Source organism: Bos mutus, chromosome 20, assembly GCF_027580195.1.
Source record: "Bos mutus isolate GX-2022 chromosome 20, NWIPB_WYAK_1.1, whole genome shotgun sequence".
In the NCBI taxonomy this organism is placed as follows: domain Eukaryota; kingdom Metazoa; phylum Chordata; class Mammalia; order Artiodactyla; family Bovidae; genus Bos; species Bos mutus.
Window position 1 is genome coordinate 11,874,168 of NC_091636.1, and position 11,370 is coordinate 11,885,537.

The following is an 11,370-nucleotide window of genomic DNA, read 5'->3' on the forward strand; positions in this document are numbered from 1 at the left end:
GCCAACTTTTTCACTTTCCTCTTTCATTTTCATAAAGAGGTTCTTCAGTTCCCCTTTACTTTCTGCCATAAAGGTGGTGTCATCTGCATATCTGAGGTTACTGATATTTCTCCCAGCAATCTTGATTCCAGTTTGTGCTTCATCCGTCCCAGCATTTCTCATGATGTACTCTGCATAAGAGAAATAGACAGGGTGACAATATATAGCCTGCTGCTGCTGCTAAATCGCGTCAGTCGTGTCCAACTTTGTGCGACCCCATAGACGGCAGCCCACCAGGCTCCTCTGTCCCTGGGATTCTCCAGGCAAGAATACTGGAATGGGTTGCCATTTCCTTCTCCAATGCATGAAAGTGAAAAGTGAAAGTGAAGTCACTCAGTCGTGTCTGACTCTTCGAGACCCCATGGACTGTAGCCCACCAGGCTCCTCCATCCATGGGATTCTCCAGGCAAGAGTATTGAAGTGGGTTGCCATTGCCTTCTCCATATAGCCTTGACGTACTCCTTTCCAGTTTGGAACCAGTCTATTGTTTTACATCCAGTTCTAACTGTTGCTTCTTAACCTGCATACAGGTTTCTTAGGAGGCCGGTAAGGTGATATGTTATTCCTATCTCTTTAAAAATTTTCCACAATTTGTTGTGATCCACACAGTCAAAGGCTTTAGTGTAATCAATGAAGCAGAAGTAGATGTTTTTCTGGAATTCTTTTGCTTTATCTATGATCCTTCAGATGTTAGCAATTTGATCTCTGGTTCTTCTGCCTTTTGTAAATCCAGCTTGTACATGTGGAAGTTCTTAGTTCATATACTGTTGAAACCTAGCTTGGAGGATTTTGAGCATGACCTTGCTAACACGTGAAATGAGTGCAACTGTGCCGTAGTTTGAACATTCTTTGACATTGCTCTTCTTTGAGACTGAAATTAAAACTGGCCTTTTCCAGTCCTCTGGCCACTCCTAAGTTTTCCAAATTTGCTGGAATATTGAGTGAGGCACTTTAACATCATCATCTTTTAGGATCTGAAGTAACTCATCTGGGATTCCATCACCTCCACTAGCTTTGTTCTAGAGGCTGGAGCCTGGAGATCGAAAATTAGTATGCCAGCATAGTTGGGTTTAGGTGAAAATTTTCTCCCTGACTTTGCAGACACTGCTTTTCCACTGTGTCCTCACATGGCAGAGACAAAACTCTCTGGTGTCTCTTCTTAAAAGGATGCTCCACCCTTATGACCTCATTTATCCTTAATTCCTTTCACAAAGGAATTATCTCCAAATTCAATCACATTGTGTATTATGGCCTCAACATATAAAGTTGAGGGAGACAAAATTCAGCTTCTAGTATGTGTAATTCTTATTTAATATAAAATTTAGAATACATATCATAACATGGGCCTTTGATATTTATAGCATATAAAATATTTTCTGTATTGCACAATTATATTGAAATCCATATTGCCTCTAGGTTTAGACTATGTATAATACAGAGGAAAAACCACTTTTCAAACATCATGTAGTAATAAAATATTTAGAACACATAAATTTACCAGATAAGTAAAAATTACCATTATAAGCAATGAATCTTTTATTTTACAATAATTTCATGGAATCATTTGCAGCATGTTCACAAGTCTCCCTCTAATAGACGGCTTATTTTAAAAACAATTCAAAAATATTCTCTTGACCATGCAAGGTCATAATTTAGAGGATCAAGCTTAATATTCTAAAAGTGAAGAATACAAGATGTGAAAAAATGTTTCCCTCTACCATGAGACCCCAGATTTAACATCTCCATACATGAAAATAAAGCCAGATAATCTCAAATATCTAAGATAACAGACCTTCTTTTAGACTGTTTTACACTTCTACTTATTGGATAAACTGGCATATTAAATTGCAAAGCTTCTTTTTGCGTTTAATTCTGACTTAATACGGGATGAATGGCACCCCACTCCAGTACTCTTGCCTGGAAAATCCCATGGACGGGGGAGCCTGGTAGGCTTCAGTCCATGGGGTTGCTAAGAGTCGGACACGACTAAGCGACTTCACTTTCACTTTCATGCACTGGAGAAGGAAATGGCAACCCACTCCAGTGTTCTTGCCTGGAGAATCCCAGGGACGGGGGAGCCTGGTGGGCTGCTGTCTCTGGGGTCGCACAGAGTCGGACACGACTGAAGTGACTTAGCAGCAGCAGCAGCAAGGGCCTAAAATTTTATCCCTGGGTAAATATCAACTCTGTAACTTTTACATTTGTTGTTACAAGTCTCATTTATGCATGTGTGCATGTGTGTGTTTGTTTGTCTTAAGGATCAAAGTTATCAAAAATCCAGTGATATGTGAAGACTCATTGTTTGAAAGAAAGTTACATTTAATTTAAGTATCCTATGGTTCAGGCTTTTCACTAAATGTAGTTATAAGCATAAGTTTGGATTAATTTACTATTAAAGAAATGAATGGGAAATATTATACTGGCATGATGATTGCTCCTGAAATATAATCACGTAAATATTTCTCAGCTCCACTGGGAGTAGCCTAAGTACTGTTTTTAATGTATGTACTTCCTTTTCTCATACACTCTCCACATTTAAATAATTTAAACTAAATAAAAACAAATGTTTTTGTATAGTCACAAGAATTTAACACAGATTTTTCATTATAATAATACCATTTTATATATTTTCAATCTTTATTTCATTTCCACTGAGCTGACTCATAATTTTGCTAACAATTTTTATAGTTATTTTGATAGATTTTTATTAGTATTAGTGAAACTAAGCCCTAAATTGTATTTTGTACATACAATTTCATTTCTTTAAGCAGCATTCAAATATATGTTAAACATGTAGCATGTCTCTGCACATTTTAGTGTTTTAGAACATATCTGTTCTCTTTCAAAATTCAAAACATACAATTCCAGGGAGACATAAAAGTTATTGGTTATTAATATTAATGAAGAGATCACTTCTAGATGAGAATGTATATTTTTAAGAGGAGTTTTGCAAATATTCTACATTGAGATATGACTAAAATTTATGATTTATTTTACTTAAATTATACTAGTGATTCATTAAATATTACTCTTGTTGAATAGAATCTGGCCTTAGTTTTCTCTCTGCCAACCTAAACCTGGTAGATCAGGCATTTGCATTTCAAGAAAATCACAAAGTAAGCCATTACATAAACTCCATAGATAGTAATTTAAATAAGAAGATAGTTCTTTTAAGAGCCCTTCATTGTCAAAAACAATGTGGTATAGTAGAAAGTTTAAACTTAGTCTCAGATGTTTTGTTGCAAAGGAATTTGGGAATAGGTATCAAGAAACTATTTGTATCTTTAGTACTAATAGTACTAAAAATACTATTAGTATTTTTCTTTTGGGGACCTATCATTAAATAGGAAAATGTTAATTGATATTGAAACTATGAACAAAGATAGGCATTGGGGCACTATTTGTTACAAACATCTGCAAAAATTCATTTATATGACAGAATATTATGTTGTCCTAAAGACATGGTATGGTGTCTAAAACTAAGACCCCATATTGTATACTGCACTGACAGCTAGTGAAATCTGGAGGGCCTTGAAAAGCCTAGTTCCCCTCCACATTCTGTTCCCATATAAGGTATTCTTAGCCAAGCAACCCTCTCTGTCAAGGGGGACAGGTATAGTTCTTGCTTATCGCTGAGTCATGGGTTTCAGTTCACTGACAGTCCACAGAATTATTCAAATGAGCCAGTCACATCCTCCTGCAGGAACTAGAGGGCACCCCACACTTTTGATACCACAAAGCCTGCCTCCCACAGTTCCTGGTTGCTCTTTCTGTTCTCCAGTGAAACCCTCACCTGGCCCTGCATGTTGCAGTGCCCCCCTCCCTGGGGTTGTGAGGCGTAATGACTAGGAGGAGCTTGTAATGAATAAACTGCTATCATCCTCACTGGTCTAGTGCTGGGTGTCCTGTGTTCAGCCATCCCCTTGGCTTAGGGTAGGAATCCCTTCCTTGCCAATAGCGTAAATAGGAAGTCATTAAAACATTACGTACATAAAGAATTTGTAATTACATGAGAAAAAGAACATATTATAATAATACATGGGAATGCAAACTACATATGCACACAAAAGACATACTTCATTTTAAAAAATATTTTTAAAGGACTGGAAGGAAACAACCAATATATTTATAGTGATTTCCTTTCCTTTCCATAGTGGAATTCTGTATTTTTCCTTCTTTCCTACTTGCTGTATTTATCAATTATTTAAAGTTTAATATACAAGAACATTGTAAAATAAGAAGCCCTATTTTTCCCTAGCTAAAAAACTTGAACAAACTCTCTCCATTCCTCATTTATCCCCCCAAAGGGGTATAATAGTCCCTTCAGAGTCATTGCTAGACTTGATCCAGAGTATTTTGAGACTATCTTATAAATTCTAATAGGTTGTACAACGGAAGGCATTTTTGTTGTTAGTTATTACAGTAATAAGCCAAATTCCTTCCATTGACACAGTTAGAGTTAACTAACTGCACAGAGACAATTTCCTGTCTTCAGGCTCTGCTAGCTCCACAAAAATTCTCACAGTTAATCAGTAAGCTGACTTAAGCATTTCACTTTTCTCCCCACTCCTCAGTATTATACTTTGGAGATCCAGGGCTCCCAGATTGCTCTCAGAGGAACCACGAAGAACCTCATTCCATGATGTGGCTTTGCCGTTCTCCATTCCTCTTCCCATCTCTGGTCAAAATAGATTGAATTGTATTCAAAATTCTCTAGTTTCTCCTTTCTGCTTTTCATGATATTCAAAAAACCATCTAAAGCATCTCCATAATGAGTTAAAATCTGTCAATGACTTATCTATCTGGGTAAGGTGTATATATTTCAACAACAGCTTCTTATAGTCTTAACCCAAAGAAAGAAGTAACTCAAATGGAATTCATTTATTTTACTCTAAAATTATCATTATATCCCTGTTTACACAATGAATGATAGAGATTTATGGCACTAAAGTTGATCAACGGGGCAAGTAATTAAAGTTGGAGGAACCTCCTAACTAGCCTCTGTCCAACATATTGCAAAGTCCCTTGAGAAAAAAATCAGGATGAAAGTGTGAAGAAAATGTTTCCAGAATTGGCTCCATAACCTGCCGGAGACACTGTGAAGAAAGGAATTAAAGTGGCCAAACTTCTAAAATTATTACTTTAGTTTCCATTTTTCAAGTAAGTTTAGGAAAACATGCTGGGGAAGCAAGCTTATAAAAAAAGCACTATGTGAATTTAGTCACATACAGAAATGTATCCTTAGAAATGAATGTCATTTATATTCTCATTTCACTTTACTTGTTATTCCTTCATCCTGATGGATGTCAATGAAGCTGCAATTGCTTCAGAACTTGAGCATGGCCTCTGATTACATACTCCAGGCTCGACAGCCTAAGCCCTAAACAGCTCTTTCTCGTTCCATCAGCAACACTATTTCTCCTTTTGTGCCTGGAATCCAGGTGCTCGTATTCTCCTATAATTATTACTTGACATTTGGAATGGGCTGAGAGTTTGAGCTTTTTTTTTTTTTTTTTTAACTACTGATCATCAAAAGGCTGCATCAATGATAATTTCAAACATCTTAGGAGGCCGGTTCCCATCTAAACTGTTTGATCATATGTAATTATAGGTTAATACTCTTACGAAAGGCCTAAGCAACTACCATTCGAGGCACTCACAGATGTAGCTGATGCATCATACAGGACCGTCAGCGTAGCCCTGGAAAAGCCAGCCTCATGATGATGGATGGTGGTCTGGAACACAGCTTGAGTAATAATAAAGTGCCAAGTGAAAGTAAATGAGCTGAGGAAAAAACAAACAGAAAACTTCTGAGACCTATTTTGAGGTAAGTTTTACCAACTGAGCTATCAGGGAAGCCCTGGTGATGGACTGGGAAGCCTGACATGCTGCAGTCCATGGGGTCGCAAAGCGCTGGACACGACTGAGTGACTGAAAAGAACTGAGTCATTAAATTCACTCTTCGTTCATTTGAAAATACAAAAATAAAAAGGCATATCAGAACTGAGGGAAATACACAAGGCCATCAGATGTGACCTCTTTCCAATTTTCTCTCATGAATGGATGTTTGCTTTCACCACAGGCTGCAAATTACTTTCCTTTCTGTCTGTCTGTCTGTATAGCTGTGCACTGGGGATAATCTCTTTCCCACAAGAATGCTACCAATTATAACTTACATAGGCAAAGAGGTCAGTGGCTATTTTTAAGGGTAATTTGACTGATTTTCTTTCGTAAAAGATTAAGGAATGTATCTTAAAATGCACAGAAGCAATTCTGGAAGACATGCAAATGTTTAACTCTTTGACTTAAGAAGTCTTCTCAGGGCCCGCCTCGAGACGTCCTGCACAAACTGGTTAGCACGGGAGCAGGCAGTCCTCCAAACTCGTCACTGTTTGATTCAAAGCAGAAAACGTACCAGTTAACCTTCCATGAAAAAGGCTTTCTAGAGTCAAGCATCCCTAATATTAACGACATAAAGCTTCATTTGCAGATGCTTTGGGCAGAATTATAATAGGCACCCTTGAGTAGGACTTTCAATTAAAGATAGAAGCTTAGGATGAAGGAAAGAGTCCCTTGTAAGGAAAAGGACTGGGGGCCAAGAGGGTGAAAGAGATTTACTATATCATTTACTTTGCAGAAGTATCAATATCTTTTGCAAAATTCAGAAATATACATTAAACCACACATACAAAATATACAAAAACAACACATACAAAAATATTTTTGACATTAATTCAACAGATAGTTCCTCATCATTAAGATCATTCACTTCAACATTTAATTAGAGACACATGTTAGAATTCAGCTCTGGGCACAATTTTATTAAGGCAGAAGAACAATTACACTTTCCAAGTCTCGGGAACTGGGACTAATGTTAAAATTTTAACACAGCTAAAAAATCAGGCTACTGACTCATGCATTAAACAAACCAACCAACACATCTGAGCAATTCTTTCCTTGTAATTTTCTTAGACTTGCCACAGTAATGAGATTTGGTTTTGCTTCCTTAGCTATGTGTAGGTACATCTAGCTAAAGATTAAATATTCTTATAAAAATCATCAGTACTGCCATATATTTTTGAAACAGACAAGCCTCAGAGAAACTTTAGGTCTCCGTGTACATGAATTTACTAGTCTCCAATAAGTTGAAACCAAAGTCTAGAGGAGGAGTAGCTCTCAGTGGAACTACATGAAAATCTGAGTATTTATGTGTCTTTGTGGTGTTGGAGAAGACTCTTGAGAGTCCCTTGGACTGCAAGGAGATCCAACCAGCCAATCCTAAAGGAAATCAGTCCTGAATATTCATTGGAAGGACTGATATTGAAGCTGAAACTCCAATACTTTGGCCATCTGATGGGAAGAACTGACTCATTGGAAAAGACCCTGATGCTGGGAAAGATTGAGGGCGGGAAGAGAAGGGGACGACAGAGGATGAGATGGTTGGATGGCATCACTGACTCGATGGGAATGAGTCTGAACAAGCTCCAGGAGTTGGTGATGGACAGGGAAACCTGGCGTGCTGCAGTCCATGGGGTTGCAAAGAGTTGGATACAACTGAGCAACTGAACTGAACTGACTGAAAGTCTAGAGGAGAAGAAGCTCTCGGTAGAACTACATGAAAATTTGAGTATTAATAGAAAATCCCCAAGTCCACACAGATCTCAAATCATACGGAAATCCTACATTTTTCTCACACCTCTGTACTTCTGTTTGTCTTTCAGACTGAACGTGGAAGTGCTCAAATACCAAAGGCATTACTCTTTTATGCTATTTATAGCCTGATCGGGGCAGGAAGTATCACAAATCTCATGAGGATTCCCTCCCTTGTGATATTTTCAGCATCATGTTTCATGTTTTTAGAGGTCTGCATAGTTTAGAGGGCTTTCTCAGAAGCAAAGAGCCTGAATCTTTTTCCAATGGAAGTCTGTAGTCATCACAGTTGTATTCTCTAATTTTTGTAAGAGCTAGGAAAAATGTTTCCCAGAAAGATATCTCTTGACCTATAAACTGCATACAAGTGTGCTTATTCACTCAGTTGCGTCCGACTCTTTGTGACCCCATGGACTGCAGCCTGCTAGGCTCCTCACCACGGGATTCTCCAGGCAAGAACACTGGAGTGAGTTGCCACGCACTCTTCCAGGGAACCTTCCTGGGATGGAACCTGTATCTCTTTTGTCTCCTGCATTGGCAGGTAGGTTCTTTACCATTAGTGCCACCTAAACTAGAATCCATAAAAAGCAAGAGGTTCCTATATGCACACATATATGTGTGTGTGTGTGGTGTGTGTGGTTTAATCTAAATCTTCCTCAAAATAATCACATGAGCCCAAGCACCCAAGTTGGATATAGAACATACAATATACTGATCCCTATTGCTATGTGACTAGTAGCAAGTTTCTTTGATTCCATCAAAAACACCAAATCACAAAGCTCCACTAAAAGGAGCCTATGGAAGAGTCAGTCAGTTCAGTTCAGTCGCTCAGTCATGTCCGACTCTTTGTGACCCCATAGACTGCAGCACACCAGGCATCCCCTGTCCATCACCAACTCCCGGAGTTTACTCAAACTCATGTCCATTGAGTCAGTGATGCCATCCAACCATCTCATTCTCTGTGATGGATAAGGAAAAGTAGAACCATGTTTCACCATCAGAAATCACAATGGCACAACAACCACCCAGCAAAAGGATAATAAGTTACAGTAATTCTAACCAAGACCACTGCTAATGTCTATCCCCCTCTGGAGAGATGTAACTGAAAAGCACCTCTACCAGAGAAGACACATTAGAAAAAGGGTGCCTTTCCTACCAGTAAAGGCAATTGCATCCCTGGGCACATGACATGGGGGCTGCAGCACAGGCTGCAGAATTCTTCCCCCACCTCCGTCTCTGACACAACCTTTGCACCCAAATGCACAAACATGAAGCAGGCTCCATTTTGAATACACAGCCCTGAATACTGTCATGGTTCACAGGCTCAAAGCCTGAAACAAGTCAGCAGGTGCTGGATTTAAACACTGCTCTCATGTACGTCTTCCGTTTTATGTTCACTGGGAGAACAGGAACTCTAAAGGCATCTCCTATTAGTAAGATCTGCATTCTCATTCTTCTGAGGTAGGAAGCAATAGAAAGGAGACAAGAGTAGGAAAGGAACAGAAGAACACTTGTGTTTGTGCAGGATGAGTTAAGACTACATGAATTCTGGGGAGCAAATGGTACTTCTTCAGGCAGGTTGAATTTCATAAACTATATACAAGGCTTGACAAGTGTTCAACACCAAAATCTCTTTCACAAAGTGGTCTAGTGCTTGTCAAAAAAAAAGACAAAAATACATTTGTTACATATATTATTGATGACGGAATCACACTGAATTATGGAAGAATTTCATATTGCTATAGCCCCGCAAGAGTTATCATGTTTGTTCTGTTCTCTGTTCTAATTCAGGTAGTTGACTGGTAGATAGACAACTACTGAACTGAAAGAAAAGTAAATAATTGTTTCAGTTCAGTTCAGTCAGTTAAGTCGCTCAGTCATGTCTGAATGTTTGCGACCCCATGGACTATGGCACACCAGGCCTCCCTGTCCATCAGCAACTCTGGAGTTTACTCACTCATGTCCATTGAGTGGGTGATGCCATCCAGCCATCTCAGCCTCTGTCATCCCCTTCTCCTCCCACCTTCAATCTTTCCCAGCATTAGGGTCTTTTCAAATGAGTCAGCTCTTCGCATCAGGTGGCCAAAGTATTGGAGTTTCAGCTTCAGCATCAGTTCTTCCAATGAATATTCAGGACTGATTTCCTTTAGGATGGACTGGTTGAATCTCCTTGCAGTCCAAGGGACTCTCCAGAGTCCTCTTCAACACCACAGTTCAAAAGCATCAATTTTTCAGCACTCAGCTTTCTTTATAGAAATAATTGTGCCAAACCTCTCCAAAACAGGTTGAAAGACAACGTGGTGCACTAGGTTGGAGAATACATTATTTTGTTACCAGATGCAAATTTAAAAGATTCAAGGCAACTCCTCTCATATGATGTTCTTAGTCTGCCCACAGGGTGGGTCACTGCCACTCATGTTTAGAGGGGAAGCACTGCCTAGCACACTCAAGCTACGAGGCTTACTTGGTTTCAAGAGCACCTAATTTATAAATTCAGTGAACAGAACTATGTTTGCACTTCTAGTTCCATTCTTTAGTCAATGTATATTTGTATTTGGCCTTGCTATATCCTAGGTACCAGAGTAAATGCTGCTGAGTAAAATGTAGAAGAAGATACATTCCCTATAGAGTTTACTAGTAACTCTGATAATGATGTAATAAATGTTACAGGATGCTTGAGTGGCACAAGAAATGAATCCCAGTCTTGAGGCATTGGGGGAGGTTGCCCAGCGGATGTGACATCTAAAGAAAATCTGAAGAAAGCATGCAGATTGACCAGATAAGAGATGAGAAGAAGGCAAGGTAGGAGGGTTTCAGGAAACTGTAACATTTCAAAGTGGTTGAAGTATAAAGAGATGAAGCTGACAGATAAGCACAGCCAGATCAAGACTAATACTACATATTTGATGTTTGGGCTTTATTCTAAGGATAATTGGAACAATTGACAGTATTAATTAAAGACAAAGAGATAATCTCCCTTTGCACTTTGGCAAGATTATTCTTAAAAAGATAGGAAAAAAATAACAGGGATGCTGGCAGATGAAGAGAAACTTTGTATATTCAAACAGGAAGCAGTGGCATGAAAGCTACTGAACAAAGTCTGTGATCTAGAGCAAAGTGGTGAAAGAGGGGGATGGAGATAAATAGGAGATTTGGGAGATAAATAGGAGATCTGGGAGAGTCACAAAGAGTCGGACACGACTAGGCGACAGAACTGAACCGAAGGAGATACTTAGGAGGTTAGGACATGAATTGATCATTGACTTTGATACAGTGTGTGGGGTCAGAATTCAAGATAATGATACTTTTTGGCTTAGGCAAGTGTGTGGAAAGTGGCACAAGGTAATGAGCACAACTTTGGACACATTTTGAAGTCACTGTGAGACAGCAGAGAGGGGCTGTTTGATGGCAGGTTAAATAGGGACTTCCCCTGCTCCTCTTTTCCCCTCAGCCCAAGTCCAAATTGATCACCCTCTGTTAGCGTTTGACTCTAACTGTTTGGCATAAATGAAAAGTGAAAGAAGAGAATGAGCTAATATATGTAACTACAATGCAATGTATTCAGTTTTTCTCTCACCATCTTTCATGCCTCATCCAGGAAGAGGGCTTAGCTACACAGAACCAGGAGAAAAGAGAGTTAAACACTGGCTCAGAAAAAGCATCTGCTCTAACAGGAGCCCT

General features: G+C 39.0%; 1 long non-coding RNA gene across 1 annotated transcript; it reads left to right on the forward strand.

The window, feature by feature from the left end:
* Positions 1-2,069: 2,069 nt before the first annotated feature.
* Positions 2,070-10,472, forward strand: LOC138984179 (uncharacterized). Its single transcript, XR_011461440.1, has 3 exons — positions 2,070-2,212; positions 5,651-5,866; positions 10,360-10,472. It is a non-coding gene; the product is annotated as an uncharacterized lncRNA (long non-coding RNA).
* Positions 10,473-11,370: the final 898 nt, after the last annotated feature.